At 34.5% G+C, this 24,435-nt stretch overlaps 2 protein-coding genes across 5 annotated transcripts in view; one reads left to right on the top strand and one right to left on the bottom strand.

The window, feature by feature from the left end:
* The window catches only part of LOC129792615 (ecdysone-induced protein 74EF), a 212,435-nt gene that overhangs the window by 150,742 nt on the left and 37,258 nt on the right, over positions 1-24,435 (bottom strand). For all 4 annotated transcript variants that reach the window (XM_055831844.1, XM_055831845.1, XM_055831847.1 and 1 more), the window contains exon 2: positions 12,325-12,371. The gene's annotated coding sequence lies outside the window, so the exon portion shown is untranslated. The remainder of the gene's footprint in view (positions 1-12,324; positions 12,372-24,435) is intronic.
* LOC129792688 (ARL14 effector protein-like) overlaps positions 1-24,435 on the top strand; it is a 693,823-nt gene that overhangs the window by 651,761 nt on the left and 17,627 nt on the right. The gene's annotated exons all lie outside the window — the stretch shown is intronic.

Genomic DNA, 24,435 nt, shown 5'->3' with positions numbered 1-24,435 from the left:
TATAGGGAGCTTTTTGAACAATGTATATAGCACACATTTTCGCGTCTGGTGATCTTGAAGAGATAAAAGTAACAACAATAATAAAAAAGTGTTGGTCGATTAGTTTGTGTGTGACGCCACTGTTTAAACTTACGGGTTTTGCTTGCAAATAGCATGATCAATTTCATAAAGCCCCGCCGAGCACCGAGTCTGTCATCCTTGGGCAATGTATTTCCTGATTCTATATCACAAAGCCCCCATGTCGAACATTCTCACATAGCACGAAAGCTCCGCAGTGCGACGGAGACGGCAAGCCTCTAATATATTTTCACGGCTAAACAGCGCAAATAGTACTACACACATTTTCTGTTTTTTTTTGCCACAGAGATTGTGTTGTAAACACAATTGTAGCTCTCGCATAATTATGATTTTTCCATCTCACTCCCACAAAATGCACAAAAAGGGGAAAAAAATTGCAAATTAAATTTACCGATTCAACAGATTAACCTTTGGTTTGATTAGAATTTTTGCATAATTCAGGTGGAAGCACTTTGGAACGATGGTGATGCGAAGGACAGCATGATATGCTAATAAAGAACTTGAAAGCCACATAATTGATCCATATTGATATAAAGTTATGATCTCCAAATTAATAAACATTGATAAACTCTAACAAACCTTTCAACAAACTTTTTTTTTTTTCAGAGTAGTTTTTCTACTTAATAAAACTATAATTTGATCAAAATTGGGTTTGAATCGTTTGAATAGTAAGTAATTAACTAAATTCAGAGGTTTTCTTCACTAAAAGAAAACATTTAAAAAAGTTAATCATTAATTAAAATTTTTCTGACTATCGAGTAAATGCTAACCTGCTCAATAAGTGATAGAAAAAAAGAGAAAGAAAACTAAAAGAGACAGATATTTTTTGAAAAAAAATAGCAGATGAGCAAATAGGCGAGAGAAGTATAGGGAGGAGAATAGAGCAACGTCATCCTTAGTTTGATCGACAGTCGTAGCATAACGTGAGGCTGAGGATCAAAGGTTACTGGGGGAGTTGCCACAAAACCCCCATGCGCTATATTTTGGAATATTCCGACAAAATCTCTATCTATCTTTTCTTATTTCTTAAGCAAGCTTTTTCCCCATTAAATTATGTATTTTGCTATTTCACAGAAGTGAAAAACAAAGTTTTTTTTCTTCGTAATAATAATGTTGTACATAATTCAATTTTATGCATGCAGTGAGGCACGCAAAAGCCATGACTGCCCCATTGGATGTACATAACATACAAAAGAAGTCACAAATGAGTGCAAATTTGCACTCGTCATCGAGCACTGCGCGAAGATCAAATCCGCATTTGTGGCAATTAATTTGAAGGTGATCACGCACATTTTGCCACAGAGGCCATACTTCTCGTCAACTTGCTGTGCTTTTGCCACATTGTTTTTCTTTTTTATATTTTGCAAAGGAAGTTGACTTTTTGCACCCACCCTTCAGTTTTTTTTAGAGAAATTTTCCACGCCACAAGATGAAGAGAGAAAAACTTTGTGGAGAAAAAAAAAGATGCGACAGAGATCATTTCCAATCTCCACCTTCTACTTATATCGGTATGTGTTACCTACATTGGAATTAACTTCCGCAAGTGGCGCGTTACGTTTGCAAAGTGCCTCACCTTCGTGGGTTCAATTGAGTGGCAAAATTAATGATTTTCATTGAGAATGACAAGAATTTGTCTCTAATTGATTAATAAACAGCATGTTTAGTGCGTAAAATACGCCAACATTGAGTCACGACGCGCGCGGAATAAAACATTTACCTGCGCGGTGATAAGGTAGCTGATCGATTGCAAATAGGTATGATTTCTGGGAAATTAACCAAAGAGGTACATTGAAATCCACACACCACCACGCAAAAGATCGCCGTGGGATTAATTAGCCAATAAAATTTGTATTAAGTAGCAATTAGGGGGTGATTTAGGATCTTTCTGTTTATCAATCGTTTGTCATCCACGAAGGTTATTTTCACGAGTCAGCGGGCGTTTTGATGAAGTGGGTGGATCATTTGCAACCACCGCGATAAATATTTGATAAAAGTGACATAGCTTAATGTTGACTAAACTGCATATTAATTTAGCTGTAATAGAAGCTCATGAGGATCGTGTGTGGCACGAATTAACTCATGTGATCACGCTGTGTTTGCTTTCAACTGGAAAACACTTCCTATTGCTGTTAGCATTTAAATCTCAAGGCCCGCAGAGCCGAAAAAAAGTGACTCAAAACCTTCCACGTTGAAGGACAAGAATGTTTCGTTTTTGGTGATGATCTAGCTGGAAGTTCGTATATAAAGTATTGATTTTTGCAATAATAAATATCTCGATTTTATTTGTAAAGAACTTCTTGAGCGACGTAGTAAAACAACAAATGGATGACTACAGTAATTTAGTCACGCGACAAGAGTAAATAAATGAAACTTTTAATAAATGTTTTTAACTCTCAATAACGTAGAAAGAAAGGGTGGTAAAGTGTCTGATTTTTCTATATGAGTTAAAAAGAAATTCCTTTAAAGGTGAAAATTTAAAAAAAGGAATTTTTAAACGTAAAAATATAATGTCAAACTTAAAAAAAAAAGAAACGTCAACGTAATGAGTAAGAAGGAAACGTCAAAAAAATAAAAGTAAAAAGAAGGAAATGTCAAAAGTTATAAAATAAATGTTGAAAACTATAGAAATAGAAATACGTTACAAAAGAACATTTAAAAAAATCAAAGCTGCGAATAAACGCAATGAAATAAATGTCAAACTTAGCTAAAAAAAAACATTTTACTAGAAAAAGAAAACTTCAAAATTCTGAATACACATAAAAGTTTGTTGAGAAATGTAAAAAGAAAAACGGTTGACAAAAAATGCTGCTATACATTATGTTGCAGAAACGCCTGAAATGTCAAACATTAAAACGAATTTTAACGTTAAAAAAGAAATGTCAAAATTTACAAAAAGCAAAATTTTATAAAATAATTTTTTTAGATAATCATGTATATTTGTTGAGGAATGTAATGGTAAACGAAAACCGCTAAAATGCATTAAGTGTCAAAAACGTCAGAAATGTCAAATGTTAAATCAATTAATTTGAATGCAACAGTCGTTTATGTGATTCGGTGACAACAACCTTAATAAATGTCATCTTCTTTGTCATTTTTTGATACTCCCCTTAAATTAGTTTCTGACTCTGCCCCTACCAATCCTTAATAAATAATTCATCTAATACGAACAAGAAAAAAAAATAACAAAAGTAAAATTAACAATTCAATTGTACCACCCTGTATGGACGCTATTTCGTACCAATTTGTATTACTTTGTTATTAAAGAATTTTCATTGGATGAGAACATGAAGGTCCAAAACATTTGTCTAAATTTAATCTTTACATTCATCACACAAAACGCACGAAGAACGGAAGTTCCTTCCATCATTGGAAATGCAACATTGTCGTTAACAAAAAAAAATCTGCACACAGCTAATCGAGATTATCAGTACGATTGTTCTCCGCGCACTCGGCACGAGGTCAAGAAGCAAAGCTCACACAATCTGTCATTGGGTCGCATTTTTTTCGGTGGAAACCAGTGAAGGTTTTCCTGTGGTTCTCGAAGATATCACGTTATCGCATCATATGACGCTTTAGAATTTCACAATATAACATGACGTTGTGTTTTTTCGCTAAGCATTGCGGCATCCTCGCAAGGACGCACCAAGATGGCGTCGTAAACAAAATGGTGAGACGGTGAGAGGTGCTAATTTTGCGTTGAAAAACTAAAGCACTTCCTAGATTGATTGTATGGTGGAGTCGTAGCCTCACCTCACTTGTATTCATGGACAATTAATTATGTCAATAGGTGTCTCTCTTTCACCCAAGTCTTGGAATTTTATTATTAATTTTTTTTTCAGCAGCACTTGGAAAAACTCGGCAAAGGCGGAAAAGTGCGGTGAAATTCAAGGCAAATTAATAGCCCGCAGTCAATTAAATTGATATTCGATTTCTAATAAGTTCGCACACAAATATGGCGGCTGACGCGCAAAACATAACCTCACACCTTGGTTAGTTTTTTCATTTTGGTATTTTTCCAATTTGACAACTTTTCGTACTTGATAGCCGCTTATCTGTCAATGCTTTAGCCTTGTGCGGTGTCTCAGGCATTTTCGGTGCTTGGAAAAACTCTATGAGCTCCCACTGTTTATAGTTTTATCGTCACGACACCGCGCAGAGATAAGGCTAAATGAATGTTTTGTGTTTGCAATTGAGATTTTCCTCTCGCTCACAGCACCCTCTAGGTCGCCCAAAACAACTTTAATTACACATTTTGCTTCCACTTCCAATTTCGCGGCAAATTCCGTGCAATTTTCACCGAAAAATAAAACAACGTGGAAAAGGCGGGAAATGTGCGTGCAGCATTTTGTTGTGTTTTTTTTTTTTTTGCTTCACCCCGGCGGACAGGTGCAAAGGCCTATTCGCGGATCAATTTGTAATCATTCAGTGTGTATGTGTGATCGCGCGAGTTTAGAACTTTTCGACCTTCGACTAAATTTTACGCAGAAATAAATGTGTTCCGCATCGCGCGGCCTCTAAAATAATAAAAATCATAAATGTAAATTAATATGGAGTGCGAGTGAGATGGAAAAGCAATATTGATACACAATGTCTAAACACATAGCGAGAGATTGAAGAGATTATATATGTACTACACATGAGAAAATATGTGTAGATTTTTTCGCGTAGACTTGGCGTGTTTTTTTTTTGCCACTTCGCAGAGTCATTGAGACACGGCAATACAGCGATGACACAACGATGATCAATTTGTTTTCACTCACAGCGCGCGTACAAATATGGCGAATGTGTGCGTACGCTGCGAATTATGATGCAATATGGCGATGCGACAGATGTGCAAGTGTGACAGTTTGATTTGTTTTGACAGTTGAGTGATATTTAGAGGTCTGACGGGAAATCTAGATGTTTTTTTTTCATGCCCTGATCAAGAAAAAAACTACTAGAGCTGGAAAAAATGCTTCCAGTACTTTATGCGAGCTGTGGGCTTGGCTAGAAAGAGTCATTAATCGCAGTTATATTTTCTTGTATGACCCAAACTGTCAGGGGCATTGACATTTTCAATAACTGTCAACGTTAGAATTTTTGCTAATCACCATTTTGAATTTCACATGATCCTTTTTTTAGCACTTTCACGTCGACATGAAACATTCAAATAATCTATCTTTTCATCGCGATTATATTTAATTTATTTTGTCAAATCGTTTTCCTTTCAATCTTCATTATAAATTAAAAGTTTTTTTTATAGATATTTTCATTTCAAAAATGAATTAGAAAAACAACTTGACATTTATATATTTACAAATGTTTTAACATTTCTTTTCTATCATTTGGTGCTAATTTTCAACGTTTGAAAATTTATTTTTAACATTTTATAGTGTCTTATGTCTGGTGCTTCTTTTCTAACGTTTGACATCTATTTAACGTTTGTCGTTTTTCCAACATTTGTCAATTTTTTTCGAACGTTTGACTTTTTTTTTTAATATATATGATTGACATTTTGTTAAATGTTCGACACATTTCTCTCAGTATTTGACGTTTCTTTTGCAACATTTGTTGTTCGTGTTAACGTATAAATGTTTTTTTTTTTCTATCATTTGACAACGTTTGCTATTATTTTGACGTCTCACGTTTAATATTTTTATAATTGCTTTTATTATTTACATCTTTTAACGTATTTTTTTTAACAGGAAAATAATTTATTTTGACATGAAACAAAAGTTTGAGCTTCCTAAACTTTTAGGGGGTGTTTAGACACCCAAACATCCTCCTTAGCTCTTGAAGGGTTAAAAGATTTCGTTTTTCTATGAAAATTTGGCATAAAATCAAATGTCATTTTTATATTTCAAAAAACAACCGCCTCAGCATAAACGGAATTTAAGTGCAGACAATTTATCTTAGCTGTCCTTCGGTTTGGCTTCTTAAAATATCACCGTGCAAACATTGCGGTTTTACGAGATTATGTACTGTGTACCTTCAGTACAGTTATAATTTTAGCTTCATCTTGCAAGAAAACACAAACTATTCACAAAAATATGTAACATCTGTGCGGGGAGTGCAGGGGCATGTATACTCCGCGCGTCGAAGACTAAATCACGATTATGGGCGCATAAAAGGCTCCTCTCTCTCTCTCCGTGGCAGCAAAGTGGAGTGAGATGGATAACAATGGTTGTGTGTGCCTTTGTAGCTGGAGGGCAAAGCAAAAATCCTAATACACAATTCCACCTCCTGCTCCGTGTCGCGATTGCACATAAGGCATTAGCTTAATCGAAAACTATAAAATACATTTTCAAACTGCATTATTGGCTTTCTTTTGCGTGGGCGTCAGTCTCCCAAATGGATTATTTGCGCGCGCGCTCCATTGCAATTCCCCCCTCACCCCAAAAGCATATTCAATCATCAGAGGAATTGCTCTGGAAATGGGTTAGGAATCAATCTCGTTGTTTTATTTTTCTGTGTGCGATTTTCTGCACTGGGAGTGCACTTTTGGATAAGACTCAAATGGAGATTTTGCGAGTAGATTGCAAAATCGCGCGAGTGAAATTGTCAACAAATCCACCCACTTTTGAGTGATTTTTTTCTCTTCTAAAACATTCCCCTCTCTTTGTCACGAAGTCAGAAGAAAAAAAAACCTTCAAGTTGCATTCTTTGCGTCGCACACAAATAGCACCTCTCGAGGAGATTCGTAAATATTTTGTGTTATTGATGTTGCGACATAAGAGAACAATGTTCTCAAATTTCCTGGTTATGTTGGAGGCTTTGCATGAAGAAATTATCGTGATAAAAAGCTCTCAATTTGCTTATTGAAATCATTGATAAAATTATACTTTTTTGCATTGATTCAATAAATGATTATTTTAATAAAAGATTCTAAAAAACTCAAAAAACATTTGACTTAAATTTTTGGTACATTTTTGGTTCTTCGAGCCAAAGTCGAACCAGCAAGGTATTGCAGTTAAGTGATAGTGTTTGGAATCTGCTGCAATTGAGGGAAGAATAAAGCAGAAAATTTTAGTTGAAAATAACAAGGGCGTAGTCAAAAATTTATTTAATGAAGTGATTTGACAAGTTATGCACTTCTAACGATTTACCTTTATTGTCTAACGTTGACGTTTTGTAACATTCAACTTCCTTCGGTTCATTTTGATGTTATTGCAACGGTTCATGTAAGTTTTCCAACTGACTCCTTTTCTATAATTTGACATTTAATTCAAATATTTGACGTTTCTTTCTGACACTTGACGTTTGTTTTTTTTAGCTTTGATTTAACACATGACGCTTGTCTACTTACGTTAGACCACAGTTCAGATATTACTGTGGTTTTACAGACAATTCTAATGCTTAAACTTTACCTACTTTTGTCAATTCTAACGTTTGACATTAATTTTCTAACTCTTGACGTTTTTATCGTAATAACGACTGAAAATTCTTTTCTTGACTTTTTTATAGAAGTTTTTCCTAAAAAAAATTCTTCTAACATCTTAAGAAAAAATCTGACTTATATGACTTTTAATAAGGTTTTCAGACACCTAAACACCCTCCCTGGCTACACCACAGGAAAAAGGATAAAATACTTAATGATTTTTTTAAAAATCATTTAATAGGCAAAAGCAAAACTTTCATGAGAAAAAACATTTCATTGTGGGCGCACGACACCTTCAGAGATCGCATTGAGAAGCTGTCGATGGTGACGCCTGGTGGTCAAGCACTTTCTTACGCGTTTATTTATAACCACTTCCCCATTTATACTTTTAGCACCGTGGAAGGCAAAAAAAAATCGTGTGTAAAATTAAAAGTTCATTGAGTCAATCATGTGCTAAAAATATCCATTTCTTCGTTTTTTCCTTCACTCTCGCACAAGCCCAAAGGAAAGAATGAAAATATTTGTTTTTAACCCCGTACGCCGTCAAATGCGCGAAGAAGAAATGGGAATTGTTTTGTGGTTTTCTCAGCATCACGGAAGATAAATTCTTTATTTTAATGCGGAGCACGGATGGGAGATTCCCCCCTCAAGAGATGCTCCAAGAGATGCTAATGGCCGGGAGAAATGACTTAATTTTATTCTGTCGAATGGACATACAGAAGCAAAATCACACAAATTGACATTCAAACACACAAATTACAAGCATCGAGGAGATTCTCTTATTTGCCCATCTCCTTCATACTCATCTTCGTTCATTTCTCTCTCTCCCAGTTTGCCACAGATGAGAGGAAAGAAAAATTAAAAGTATATATTCTATAGTGCCTTCTTGGGGCATTCCGCGCGACCCATTGTTGGGGTTCAATGCAGAATTCTTCGTGGTGAGCGAGGGATCATATGCGATATAGAGGAGGGAAAAAAAGACGTGCAAAAAGTGTGGTGGAAAGAAAAAAAAAAGCTCAGAGAGATGAAAAGGAGAATTTAATACCCCGAGAGCATGTTATGCGGATTTATGTTGGCGCGCGATTGTTCAGTTTACAGTTATCCGCCTGGCAGACATAAAACCGCGGAGTGAAAAGCGCGCGAAACCACGAGGAGTCTTCGCCATTGGGATATTGTTCAGGAGATTCCACCTATTGTTGCTTTTATTTTTCTTTTCTTTTTCTCGAGCGATTTTCAACTGTAAAAGTTTCTTTTTTTTTTGTACAGAAAATAAAACAAGGAAATGTCAAAAAATTGAAAACTTTGGCCTCTGAACCCTTTAAAAAATTTTTTTTATATTCATATAGAAGATATAGAATTATGTTTTTGCGAGGGGTATGGCATACCCCGAAAAGTTTGAAGCTTCAGTCGTTTCCGGTCAAATTCGGAAGAAGTTTTAATTAGATCTCGATTAATCCATATTTCAATACAAGAAGCCTCTTATTAACCCTTGGAGGATTTTGCTGGCCAAAATGGCCAATTTGACTTTTTCAATCGCCATAAAATCAAAATATATTAAACATTTCGTGATAAATTCTACATTTGTGTATAGCAAAGTTTCTATACTTCAATATCGTCGAAAGAAAACTTAGAAAAATATTTTCTTTTGAATGAAAATGAAGGTCTAACTTTTGAGATTAGTAACCACGATCTGAACATTCAGAAAAAATATTTTAAAGAATATCATGGAAAAGTAATTTTCTCAATTAAATAAAGAAATAATATATCAAAATCATCTACTTAAAATTTTTTTCCAGAATACCAAAAATCTTGCAACTAATGTAAGAAATATAAGAAATGAAAAGATTTATATCAGAATCTACCCCAATAATTATAGATTTAGGCAGGATTTTTGTCAATTATCCATTGACAAAAATATTATAAAAAGATTATCTTCATCTTGCTATATGTACACAAGTAAGGTACCGTTGTTTCTCTTCATAGAGATGATATTCTTTTCCTCTCTTCCACATTGCATAGGTGCATGATTGTCCATTTGCCATGATAGGGCGGTGAGCATTGTATGGGTGTTTTATGATTTAGGTATGAAAGGTATGAAAAGATAGTCGCGCGCTTAGGCTTTTGCACCAGCCAACTTCATCGATATGTTTTCTATGGCAATATCCCGGCAATTTTTTTTCTTCCCTATATATTGTTACTTTTCCCGCCCATCTTCCTCTATGGATCAGTCAGTATATTTCCCTTTGGGTTTGTAAGCTGGGATGGAGTGCAATTGCCCTTTCATCTCGCGTCCACATGCCCAGCGTGCGCGTCATCGCAAACATCGTGCAAGACGTGTTTTCAACTGCTCCTTTTGGCATATTCCCTCCATCGTCGTCTTTTCGTCTTTTTTTTCTGCACCCATCTCGCGCTTTCTTACTACGTGTAATGATGCTGCACATAAAATGCATGAATGTGCCTCAAATACACACAAGTGGTGCACGAGGGGGGGCAAGGAGCCGCATTGAGCATTGAAAAAAAAAGAACAAGTCAACGTGTGTATGCTCCGCTGGGCTCTGCTCCTCGGCTATACATATATTTCATAACAGCAACCGTGTGCAATTTTAGAATCGCCATCGCACACAACATAACAATTCGAACACTGTTCAAGGAAGGTCTTTCACCCGGACTCGGTCATTGGCGTACATTATGTATGAGAAAAAGGGGAGAACAGTGATTCTCAAAGTGTTTGTCCCTCTGTGGGTTTTGCAAAATTGTGCCCAAAAAATGTCAAAGTAATACCCAAATGTCTTGTGATACCTCATCGATGACTCTATCGTGCTTTACACTCAATTAATTTTTGCTACAAATCTTCCCAACATGCCCATTACAGCATATTTCTATGCATAAAACCACCCCCACTGCAGCCCCTTCTCCGTGGAAAAAAAACTTTTCATGCAGCTCACCCCACATCTATTTGATTGATGGATTGAGGAAAACATGAGGTACTATACATAGAAAAATCCTACATAATATACCATATAGGTAGTCAATGAATTTACCGGAAAATTTTCCTCGAAGCCTTTTGGCTGTTTTTTTTTTTTGCTTTCCTTTTGGGCTCGTTTTGGGCATAATATTCTGGTTTTCGGGCCTCCCAGGGTGGTTTTGAGTCTTTTTCTTCGTATATTTAATTATTCCCCCCATCTGCCCAAGCAGTTTTCTTCGTCACAGGTCGCGTGTTTGAGCATAAAATACGTTGTGGAGCATTAATTACACGATTCGGCGGTGGGTACGTTTTTGGCGAAAATTAAGAATTTAGTGCGGTTTGTAATTTGGCAAAAAGACATCTGACTCAGAGAAAATCGTTCTTGCAATTTTTTGTACTCTTCTGAATCGATTTTTGAAGTCGCTCTGTTTACTAGAGCCCCGCAATGAAGCCTCAATCCGAATTTATAAAAGGAGTATTTAGGAAATAAATATTCTAATGATTTTCATGATTTTTTATTAGAATAGTTGAGTAATTAGTTTTGTTTAGCTTGATTTTTTTTCCAGACCAGTCAAAGCTTGATAAAAAATTAAATTGCAAAAGAACTACTTAATGAATTTACCTGAATTGAGTGCACGAGTTAGAGGACACGATTATCTATCACTTGTATCCGACTTTATTCAAATCGGTCAACCAGAGCCTGAGATCTAGTCAAAAATATATTTTTTGCTATGGTTCACTAGAATGGCTGCCACAGCCGTACCGTTTGACCGATTTACAAAAAATTACCAGATTTAGAAAGGAAATTCAATTACCCTTCCAGTGGTAGTTTACTTATCAAAATCAGTGCACTAGCGGTCAAAATGAAAGAGACTGGAAGGAAAATTTACCAAAATGGTTACCAAGAACTAACGGTTTAACCAATTTTCAAAATTATTTCGGTTTTGAAAATTATCGGATTTTGAAAATCGGTTAATCACAGCCGGAAATATACATAGTTAATTGAAAATCTTTAAAAAAAAATTCCCATATTTTGCTTGTCCAGAAACTTTTCGTGGATAGTCTATATATAGGGTACCTAAGTCAAGATAAGATGGACCGTTCTTATGGACTAAACACTAAACCTAAGGGCAGTCCATGTTATTTTGACCAACGTATACAGATTTAGAATAAACGGAAAATCATCTCTAAGAAAATTTATTAACATTAAGCTAATTACTTTGTATCGAAACAATTTCTATTGAAACATTTTCAATGTAATTTATTGATACAATAAATTCGAAAATTATGCTCAGAGAAAATTTAAAATTCATTAAATAGAAATCTTCTTGTGGACAAGCGCACCTCTCTTGTATCATGCCTTATAGAGTCATTATTCCAAATTCATTGCGACGTTTGAGGTTTTGTTTCTGCAGAAATACCCCCATGGCTGATAAGTACGGTTAACAGATCTCGGCGCATTGGAATGAGGAATAAAAGTGTTATCGTCAATTATCGCACACTGCTGCTGCAAAACTTGTGAGACACCGTGAGGAATCACGACGCACTTTCTATGCGACGCGCTAGCTCTCAATTGCATAAGAGGCATCTCCCAGTGCGAAATTCCCATCGTCGTCTCACATTGGCATTCAACTTCTGCATCAGTGCGCGATCGTGCAACAAAAAGCGGGTTATGGTTCAATGAATTTGGTCTGTGCGCCTATCGTGGCCGCCGTATCTTCCGACAATAAATGATTAATTTAATGTGCGACCGCAATACATTGTCGTCACTCTGGCATGGAGAAACAAACACCCCAAAAAGGAGATGAAGAACAATGTGGAAAATGTTCTTTTGTAAAGTATTCAATGGAGGCGCCGGGTAGTTTTGAACTTTCCATAAATATCATAAGAAAACACACGAAATCGCAGCTAAAAGGAAACTTACCTTAATTCTCACTAGAAAATCACGATAAAATCCCTTCCAAAAAAATTCTGCAAAGAAAGAAGAAAAAAGAAAATGAATTAGAAAATCATTAAAAACCACATTCGCAATAAAGTCATTATTGATGGCAAATGGTTGGAAAATTAAGTTATTCATTATTGTTTGGTGAATAAAATTCAATTTGGACGGGAGAAAGTCTATTATAAAAAGTAATATTGCGGGCTGTGGAGCTTTTCCGCACAGCAGAAGCCATTATATTCAATAAATTCAATTTTTATGAGAACTAAGCTGTTGAAATTAATAAATCCATAAAATGTGTTGTGAACGATCGATATGAAAAATCTTTAGAATATTTTTTTATTTCTTCTATATTTTTGTTTTTAAACAGTTCTACAGTGAAAACTAAATCTAAGTGATTGAAAAATTTTTCTTTAAGAATAGTCTAAAGCTAGTTACAATCTATTGTGGTAAACACTGCAGTCTTAAAAGTTTTGTTTATTCATAATACACTGTTAAAAAAACTTCTGTTAATTTAACAGAATTAATTGTCAAATTTTTTCCATTAAAGTATTTCTGTCAAAACTTTGATCATTTTGACTAATTCAATTAGTGAAAGATAATGAACAATTTTATTCAATAAAAAGGCATTTTGACTAATTGAAAAGGTAGAAGTAATTCTCGTTATATGATTTAACTGAATTATTCTGTCAATGAGTCTTTAGCCTTATCGATCAATTTAAATGATGAACAAACTTTAATCAAAATGGAATTTGACTGCATTATTTTATTGTATCTTCCGTCAAAGTACTTCAGTGTTTTTAACGTTTTTTTCATTAAATCGTCTGTTTTAAATATCGTTTCACTGAATAATTTTTGCTCTTTTGACAATTTAAATCAACGTTTTTCCTAAAGTTGAATAACTCCGGATATTGTGACCGATATAGTTGTGTTAAATTGACTGTTTTAATCTATTATTTGTACAAAATAACTCCTTTTGACTGTTTCAATCATTAACCAAATAACTTTAGTTTCTTAGACTATTTAACTCTGCGTTTTTTATTCCTTTCATTGAATCAATTCAGACAAAAGCTCTAAACATCAATTAAAATAAATAAAATATCCTGCTTAAATATTTTTCACTGATTACTTCTGTTATTTTAACCAATTTTTTTAAGCAGTGATTAGAAGGTATTTTTAGAAAATAAAAACAGGAGACCGAGAAATATATTTTTCAAAAAGATTTATATTTAAAAAATCCAAAAAAAAATTAAAATATTTAAATACAAAAATAAATAAAATAACTTAAAGAGAAAATAATACATAATATCCCGTATAATACTCCATTTAACTGCCGTAAATAATAAATTTGAATTTATTCTCATGAATGTGCCATTTTTTGTGGGTTTTCTTCTCGTGTCTCGCGATACAATAAATCAGGGAATAAATTCATTTCCAATCCATTTTGCACCTCTTTCCCCGCAGTTTTGTAAACAGATAAATGAAAAGGTGACGATAAATTTAATATTTACAGCAAAGTTCATTGCCGACAATTTATGTAAATAAATTTCATTTTAATTCGAGCGCACAAGAAGAGAAGGGAAGAGTTGAGATTTTCAAAAGTTCAACTGAATAAATGTCCATTCGTAATTGCTTATTTTCGTTCATTCTTCTGGTCATATTTTTCTGTCTCTTTTGGACACATCAAGAATCTCTCGATTGGGTGGAGAAAAGATCTCTCTCTTTTGGGGAACTTTCTTCTTCCCCTTGGAGACAAAATGGGAATAAATTTAAAATTCCCCGCAACACGGGCAAGGCATTAGAAAAACCATATGATCGTGGGGTAGAGCCATCGGCGGGACAGTGAGAGTCGCACGGAGCGAACAGCTGGGCGACTATTACGCTATTGATGTTGAGTCAGGTCGGTTGAGGTCGTTGGCTCTCTCCCAGTACGCGAGCTCCGCCACAGAATGCTGCTCCGGAGTGAAAGAGACATAATACACCGCGCGAATTGCTCCGATTTTTTTTTCAACCCAACGCAAAGTTCATCACATGCCCGCCACTTTTTGGCTGAAAAATTTACAATTCTGCCGAAAATTTGCCGCACCGCGTCAGAGGTCAGTGATCGGGAATATTTGCTATATAATGTGTTGCTGTCCACATGTAAATTTTCCCCTTAAATGGGGAATGTTCTAAGCAAAAGATGAGATATTTTTGGAGACATACTTCTTCCATGGCTAATTGACTTGTCTACGAAACTCCCAGATTTTGGAATACATAAATGTACAGAAATAGCGAAGTTTTCATGCAGCTGATGAAGATTGAAAGTTTGTATTTTAACATTACATTGATCCAATAAATTTATTTGGACAGTTTAGTAGTTTTTAATGAAGTAGTTGATAGTACAAAAAAGGACCAATCGTTAGAAAAATTACGCCAAAAATAACTTTTGGTGTTCCTTTAATATTTAATAGTTATGAAAGAAACGTCAAAAGTTACAGAAGAAATGTCATTTAAAAAAAACGCCGTTAGAGATTAAACGTCAAATGTTGCAAAAGAAATGTCAAATAGAATTACAAACGTCAAATTTTAAATACGAAATGCCGTTAAAAATAAACGCCAAGTTAGAAATATAAAATCAAATGTTAAAATAAACTTACAGAGTGTAAAAGAAATGTAAAAAAAATAAATAAAGACAAACTTTAGAAAATAAATGTAAAATGTTAGAATAAGCATCGAACTTAAGAAATGAAAACGATGTCAAATACTAGAATAGAATAAACATTAATAAGAAGTAAATATTTTAAGCATTAAAGAAATGTCCAAAGACTAAAAAAACGTCATAAATTACAAAAGTATGTACGTCAAAATTTGAAATAAAACGTCAAATGTTACAATGAAATTTTAAACATTACACTGAACATTACTAAAAGGTAAAAATAATAAGCATTATAAAAATACCAATAGTTTAAAAAAAAAACATCAAACGTTTTAAAAGAAACGTCAAAGATTTAAAAAGAAGTATCAAATGTCAAAATTACAAGAAACGTCAAAATTTTAAATAACTGTCAAATGTTTTAATAAAATAAAAAATGAAAATTTTAGCCTTATAAAAATGCCAATAGTTTCAAAAGAAACTTCAAACGTTAGAAAAGAAGCTTAGAAGAAATATATTCGATTCATTGCTAATTTATCTTACTGTCAATAGTTCCTTGAGAATTCTTATCTAGAAATTATTTTCTTCTTCTTGTTCTTTTAGATTTATTCCGCCCGAACTTAGCTCAAATCAAGGGTGGTACCTACAATGTTCTTCATTATCCCACCAACTAACGACATGAACGGCATCTTTTGCTATGTCTCTGCCCCTTAAACTAACACCAAGGATATCACATCCGCTCTTTTAATATCAATTTAATTTTGAAATTTGTAACTATCTGTAAGCCAACATAGGTACATACAAAAATCAAGCCATAAGCTAATCTCTCGCAATTCCGAAACCTATTTATAGTAAATTGTTCTAAGTGGCTCCAATGCAATGTTGAATCAATCGTGAGGATTCAAAGGGCACTTTAGCCTTGTCTTTGACCCAAATTTGGTCCAATTCACGAAAATGATCTTCATTTAAAAGGTTCCCCGCTCTTCGAGAAAACAATAGACGATTTACTGGAGAGAAGAAAATTTTTTCGGTGTGTCTCTCACGCACTTTTTGAATGTCAAATTCACTAAAAATTGAATGTCGCGTGAATCTTTCAAGGTCTCCGCACCATTGTGACTCACTAAACGCATGAAGTTTTCCTCCAAAAAAAAAAAACTAATAAATGGAGAAAGAAATGGCACCATGAGCATGATCGTTGAGCTATGAGAAAGTGAAATTAACAAAAGTGTAACCAAAAAGTGATGCTTTTTGTATGTAGACATAAAGTGAGTGAAAAAAAATGTCCAATTGTTGAATGGAGAAACAAAGCGCGTCGTTGATACGCTAAAATTGCCTTTTCTCGCCGAATAATTAGCCATAATTTTTGGTTGAAAATAAAATTTTCATGTTTTAGGGGCAAAGTGGAATAGAAAAGTCTTTTGTGTGTGGTCCCATGCTCAATGGAGCTTGGCAATTATGTGGGAAAATTATCTTTCTATTGGCGCGTGATTTGACACCCAACAATTAACCTCTCACAGCCACCCATTTGGTCATACGCGCATTGTTTCAATGATGGCTGACCAACAGCTAGAGATTTTCCCTCTCAAAATATTTCTTTGGCACCAGCATGACATCTAATCAAGAGGCACAAAAAATCGCGACTGGAATTTCGCATAGAAAGGTCGTACGATCGCTTTGGAGTCATGGTAGTTTCTTGACAAGGCTTCACACCGGTGTGTCGCTTTAACCTCCGTTACCCCAATTCACGGCCCTGCAAGATGCTCAAGAGCGCGAATTTTGCACCAAAGCAGGCAAATTAGCACGAAAAATCCACTCTCCTTGGTACTCTCGAGTGAATGACTCCAAAATGGAATTAACTTTCTGCGTGTGCACCTCATTGAACTGCCAAAGTCACAGGGGAGGAGTCACTTGCCTCCGCACACTCTCGCGGGGGGCCCGCGTCGCCAAAAAGTGAAATTTCGAGGCCCCAATTGACCTTCAACCTCCCCTTTTTCTTCCAACCAACCAAATGGACAATTATACAAATTTCCATTCATAAATTAAACGAATACGCGCGGAGATTAGCACGGTCCGACTTGGGTGCTAAATTGAAAAAAAGCAACAAAAAAGCCCACCATCAGCTTTAATCTGATCAAAATCTCAGCTTTTCTTATGTACTTAAATTACTCTCCACTCAATTACTCTCTCACTTTCGGCCAAGTCTTTTATATTGCCATAACAATTAAATGTTAATCTTTATACTTTGTTTGCTTTTCATCGTATTTACGCCACTTATAAATTTATTGCTCCCCCGTAATTCTCCATTTTAGGCATTTTAGGGAGCATTTTTGTGTTTTCCTTTAATTTAGATATTAGTATTTTGAATTTTTATTTAAATTAATTTCTTTTGAATTTCTAGAAATGTAATTACATAATTGATTAAAAAATATGGCGTAGGATGCCAGTTAAATGAATGCCGAATTTCAAAACAATAAGCAAGAATTAAGCTTATAAGCATTGGACACATGTACGATGCTTTGCCTTTCAATAAACTTTGGTATATGCTGCATATGCTCCACAGAGCCAACAATACCAAAAAAGAAAAAAAAAAAAAACTTCAAAGTCATAAAGTATTTTGCTGTGTTTCTTTCAGACACAGCTTTTTAAAATGAATAAAAAAAACAAAAGAAGCATATACACGTGAAACATTATTATTATTTATTCAATATTTAATTATGTGAAGCATAATATCACAATAAGACATAAGAAGATGGTCTAAATATAATATTTTTCTTTAAAATTTTTATAAATTCCAATAAAAACAGATTTTACTTATAAAAATTTTTTTTCAGAGATTCTAAAAAAAATTATAATAAAATTGAAACATTTCCTTTAATAAATAAATCTTTTCAGTGTCGGACTTAGACCATCTTCCTCTATGGTTAAAGTTTATTGCACATTAAATAGGCTTATAAATTTTTAAGAATGAAAACCAGAAACAATAAAAGCACAATTTTTATTGTCTTTTTTTTATACTTTCCGTTTTCTGTCTTCGAACAATCCAACTTTTTTGCTTTTTTCTATACTTATTACATCTTCTTATAAATATCATTATATGTGAGGTAGGCATCACACAATATTTTTTTAAAAAAATATATAAATAAAATTTTATAGACAGATCAGAAAGAAAAAATATCCTTAACTGCTGTTTTAGTTTTTTTTTTTTTAAATTTAAAAGACGATAAAAATGGGCCAGAAAATGTCTCAACATTTCCTTGCAAGCGTTTGACATTTTTCTTCTAACTTTGCATGTAAATTTTAAAGTTTTGGCATTTTATTTTTTACAGTTTGAGATTTCTTTTCATAATTTGACACTTTGGTTCGATTTAACGGTTGCGGTTTCATTACTAATGTTTAACAATTTTTTTAACGATTGACGATTCAAAACGTTTGACGTTATACATTTCAAAATGTTTATTTTGTTTTTTTTTCTGGAGCTTAACGTTTCTTTTGTAACGTTTAATGTTTAAAAATTACCTTTACAACTTTTTAATGAACTTTTTAGAATTAAAATAATTTCTTTTGAACTCTAAAGAAAATCCAGAACTTTATAAACTTTCTGGCTAGGTCCTGATAAACTGTCGGATTGCACCATCAGCTATTGTTTTTATAAGAAGCATATGCTCTTTATGTAAAAATATCTCATAATTCCATAAATTCCCCACTAAAATATAATTCAAGTTAGAATATTATTGCGCATAGTATAGTCCATAAAATGAAAACAAAATAAAAGAAAAACTCAACTGCCCAGCAACACAATAAATCAATAAGCAGAGAGAAGAAAAATGATGTCAGAATTGCGATTTCAATTTATAAACTGTCAGCTTAAAAGATGATCATTGTGCGATGCAATCATTTGATATGATTTGATTTGTTTTCTTTAAGCACATTTTGGAGTTGGAGAAACCAATCTAAGCGAGTTTTTCAATGAAAATATAACCACTTCCGAGTTGATGCTACAAAATTGGCAGCATCTATTTATGTGTTTGAGTGTTGATTTTATGCAAATTCCCGCAGAGTGGTTTCTGTTATAAAGTGAAACCATGACTCCGCGACCGAATGATGCGAAGACTGGTCAATCAATTGCATCTCTAAACACCGATGATTATGTCTGTCTCCTCTGATGCTGCACGAGAGTGAAATCTTACGTAAAAAAGGGGGGCTGCTAAAAAGCTGCACCGCCATGTTGCAGCTTATTTTTTCACCCGTGCACTGAAGGAGAGAGCGCGCGATGTGTGATTGAATGGAAGTGCATTGTAATTAGATGTAATTTGTGTTGATATTTTTCCACGGCGAAATGCGGAAGGAAGGAACACGACATAATGCAGCCGAGCAATGCTATAATGCCGGGGCGCTGTATGTGTGCAGTTTATAATCAACTTGCAGTCATGTAACCGTGCACATAGTATGGGCAAAAAGAGGTGATAGAGGAGAAGAAAAAAAAACGTCTTTCAAACAAAAGTTCACTGGCATGAAATGCAATGTGCAGAAGGTAAAAAAAAAATGAAAAGCAAAAGTTGGATGGAGAAAAATTTCTAAAATTTCAATCATGCTCTGTCTCTCTTTTCAGCCCATTCGTGGGTAATTCCCTCGCTTTTCTTGCAATCTTTTTTCACAAACATATGAGGAAGGAATAAGGTGAGGAAATTGCTGTGTGTGGCTTTTTGTAATTCACTACAAGTGACAGAATTTAATTAATTAGTGTAGAGTTTAGTTTTGTTGGGTTTAAGTGGATTTTGCTTGAAATAAAGTATTTTTAGCTATGGCAGTGCCAATATATTCTTTTGCAAATCCCTCACAGTTGCGTACTAAATTGGGTCAGCCGGGTTAATAGTTATGGTGCGCACTTGACGTTTCCACCATCACCGCCATATTAGAAATTATAGTTCAAAGAACTTTTGTAATAAATATGGACCATGTGAGATCGCCCGAAGATCACTGTTGATTGAATTTCTGCCGCACAAGATCACAAAGCGGGCTTTTGCTCATTGCCAACGCAATTTGTGGGTATGACATAGAGATGGGTAAATTAAACAATGTAATGTAAGTCAAAGCGGGTCGCTGACACCGCAATGGTGGAGATTGCGAAATGTGGGGAGTCCGCCGGGGTGTTCGGATGCGGGACGGCGCGAATCTCAAATTCTAAAATTAAACAAACCAAACAATAAAGCTCGCATTTTATCAGTCATTCAAGCTCAATATTTACTCGAGATATTTTTATGCTCATTATCAGTCCAAAGGTTATTGTTTTCCTCACAGTATGGAAAGGCCGCGCGAAAGTCTCTCTCCATCTCTCACACTTCTAAATCAACCACGCGGAATTCTATCCGCGAAATTCTTTGCACACTTTCCCAAAACGAAAATCACCACCAAATTGATTGGCAAGTGAAAGTGCAACGTGAATTTTATATTTCTTTCCTCCTAAGACCACCACTAAGACACCAAAAGAAAATCTAATTGCCTCAAATTTAAATATTTAAATCAACTCATTAAATTTTCTTTCGGAAAAACTCTTCTAATTATTTTCCTAGCGCCCATCTTCCACGCATTTTTTTTGTACCTAACGTCGTTTCTTTTTGTATTTAAATTTATTCTGTAAGAAATTCACAAAAGACTTTCCATTTTAAAATCACATTCGGCTAGAAAATTAATCCAAATGTTGCGCGAGGGAAAAAAATCATAATTTCGATTTCACGAAAATAATTCCCCCAAAATCCCATAACTTTCATCCAAAATTAACAAATTGGCCATCTCTGTGAGAGATTTCTTTTGCTTCTCCAACAAATCTCGCATCTTAAAGAGATTTTTTGGAAGACGATCAATCAACAAAGATGATCACTGACCTCTATTCGCACTATCGGACTTTTCAAATTGGATTCTGTGTATCGGGTTAAGTGAACATGATCGGTAGGTAATTGAAGAAATTATAATCATAGTGAAAAGTGAGTGGCTTTTAATTCGTCTTAATCTTTTAAGGTACAAACTGAGTTGATGAAAATAATAAATGTTCCACTGAGGAACGTAAAAAGCATAATGTTGTTCCAATAACAATAGATTTAAAGGTAGGTAATTGTTCCTAGTTGTTCTATATATATTACAGTTGATTTTTAATTCTCTTAAGTTAGGTTAAAGCTTAAACCAGGCTTTAGGTTCTTAAGCTAATCTTAAGTTGCTTAAGCGAAGCTTAGAACTTTAGAGCCTGGCCTAAGTTTTTAAGGTCATGCTTAAGTTTTACAAGCTAGGTCTAGTTTTTATATTGTAGGCTACATCGTTTTTTTAGATCTACCTAGTTTTCAAACTGGCCTAATATTTCTTTTTTATTCTAGGCTAAAATTTTCTTTATTCAAGCTTAATAGCTTTTTACACTAAACCTTACTTTCTTAAACTTAGCCTGTATTCTATTTTTATTTCTAAGCTAAAGTTTTCTTTTTTAATCAGGCATCATAGTTTTATAAGCTAGATTATAACGAATTTCGAGGTGCGGAGATAACCAAAAATCATCAAGAAATGCTACAGTCCTGATTCAGCTTGAACTAATCTTACTTCTATAAAAACTTGACCTTAAAAAACTAAATACTGGCCTAAAAAACGAAAACCTGACTTAAGAACTTACTAAGCCGAACTTATTTGTGAATTTTGTCAAAGTAGGATTTACTATTTGTTTACGGTTACGCATAATAAGTTTTAAATGTTCTAAGCATTGGTCTACTGAGACCTAAGATTAAGAATTTCAGGATATTTAACAAGCCCATTCCAGGAATCTTTTAGTCCATTTGTAATCTTTCCTTGCATTCCAGTAGTGTGCCTGTATACGGAAAACTATTCAACAAAGCATACCGTATATGGATGTAATATTCATAATGAAACTTCGAAAAATAATAATTTTAAAATTCACAGTGTGGAAAAAATAGAAGATATCAATCGATTTTCTTTGACTAAAAATTTTTTGAAAGTTGTATAAATTATCTTCCTAAAATTACCATTTTCTAAAATCGGTTAACATACCTGGTTTAATAACAATTGACAATAACAAATTTAGTAAAGAACCCTGATGTAATAAATCATTTAAATTTTTGAATAAAACGGCATAAAAAGAATAAAATGTGAAATTAAATGAATATCAAGTGTTATCAGTCAAAAAAAACCTCAAAGCATTAATTATAATTTTTTTGTAAAGCGAATTTGGGCAAGTTGTGTGCAAATTAAGCAATATGGCAAATACCAATGACTTGGACAGAGGTTATGACCGCGTGCGATTCGGTTGGATGTGAGATATCGGCTTTTTCGGCGGTTGTTGTCCCCTAAAGTGGGTCAGGGCTGTAGTGTGCGCAAAAGTTGTTCGCAGATGTGATATTCGCGCCTATCCTTGCTGTAACGTTGACTGATTTGCTGGGTGCCATAGAAGGTCCCCGCGAGAGTGCAAAGAACTCTCTCATGGGGCTCCAAAGGGGGGCCACAACATTTGCTCTTTTGGCGAATTTCCTTGGTCACGACCGACACATTTTGCCGATCCAGGCAGTGAACTGCTCGAGGTCTCCAGTCAATGGCAAAAGCACTCAATGTCTCACACCGTGGTCGCGAAGAAGTTGAATGTGCAGCAAAACTTTTAAATTATATTTAACTTTCATCTCACGTAATAGAAACAGCTTTTACTATCGACATCTCCACACCACGATCCAATGTTGCCAAGTGAGTGCACCTTCGCCGCAGAGAAAGAGGAAATATTGTGTACTCATGAGTGGCTCACCGAGCTCCAAGAAACCACCATGTTTCTCCGTACTACAACATACCGGCAATTACTACACAAATATAATAGACTACACTCTGTACCCGCAAAATGGCCAATATGTGTGGGCTAATGCGAGAAATTCCCCATGCGCACTTTCGCCCAAAATTCTTTTTCAATTTATTTCTTTTTTTTCTGTACAATGAATGGACCCATACCTGAGCCACCCCCATAACGGATACGATCCAGAATGACGTTGCTTCTTTCATAAGTCACGATTCTTTTAGCACATTCAATTTTTGGTACTCAAAGATTGCCCAAATTGTGTGTTCTTGAACGAGGCTTTCAACCTTTTCTCCACACGGTAGCCTTCAAAATCTCTCTCTCTCTCACCTTTCAATGACTGTAACAAAATCAAGAAGGGCATCATTGTCTGATATATCACAATCTAATCTCTTTTGATTAACTGAAATTGATTTTTTTAAAAGCTTTCAGTAGCTTTTCTTCCTACACTGCAAAAAAAATTGAGGTGGATCTAAAACTATAAAACTATGGTGTCGATTCTATTAAAAATCATTCTTTTCTCAACCCATTCGCGTCTTGTGGGTCATATGTAGATGGAAACGTGAAACATTTTATTTTTCTGAATCTTATTGTTTTTTCTTACAAGTTACAAATTCATCAAATTCACGCAAAAGATGCCAGAGAAGACGTTCTGACTGAGAAAAGTCATCTGAAAGTATCCACAGAATAAATATTTTGATAAAAAGAACATATGTTTCACGTAAACGCGAAATGGTTTATCGGAAAGTTTAAAGATTTTTGGTATCTATTTCAGGTAACAAAGGTCCTAATCTCCTAATTTCCCAAACCGAATTTCAATGCCAAATGACAGTTTCAATTTAAAAAAAAACGTCCCGTCTTAATAATTTCCGTTAATCCTTCCTCGTCTACATGAAACAATGAAACATGCAGTCATTTTTTTTTTAGCAATAATTATTCTTTAGAAGCTTTAAGAGGATTTTTATCAGGTAGGATGTCTTCTTTGGTCTAACCTACGTAGATTCAATTCAATTTTAAGTTAAACAAACATTAAAATTCATTAAAATTCGGGAAAATAGAATGTTTCACTTTTGAATCTACGTGCGACCCAAAGGACTCGAAAGGGTTAACCCTTTTCTTCATCACAGAATACGACTCAATATCATTTATTGAAAATCACTGATATTGTAAAGCTTGAGAGCTAACTGCCCCGAACGCCGATGAGTTCTGTATGAGCTCATAGACGATCAAACTGATCGATTACAAATCAAATAATTGGCAATCTTGAAACACTTACTTCCCCGTTTGCGCAGCGATTATCGTTAATCATTCGATGGGTGATCAAGGTTTCACTCTTTGTCAAATCAACATTATAAAGTTTAAAGCTTTAGAGATGAAAAATATTTATTTTTTTTTAAAGAAAAATTCAATAAAAATCGCGATTTAATATTTTTGCAAATGAATAATCTATCGCATACGGAAAATATATAGACACAACACACACACAAACAGCCAAAGAGGAGGCATCACATCGTCGAAACACATTTGCGAATGATAACAAATTGCGGGTGTCTGTTGACATGGTGTGATAAGGCCTTGAGAACTTAAAATACGCCAAAGAATGTTTGAAGTTCCACATCAATTTGCAAGAATA

Source organism: Lutzomyia longipalpis, chromosome 3 (assembly GCF_024334085.1).
Source record: "Lutzomyia longipalpis isolate SR_M1_2022 chromosome 3, ASM2433408v1".
NCBI classification, from domain to species: Eukaryota; Metazoa; Arthropoda; class Insecta; order Diptera; family Psychodidae; genus Lutzomyia; species Lutzomyia longipalpis.
The sequence above is the reverse complement of the archived record's forward strand: the minus strand, read 5'-3'. Positions and strand labels throughout refer to the sequence as shown.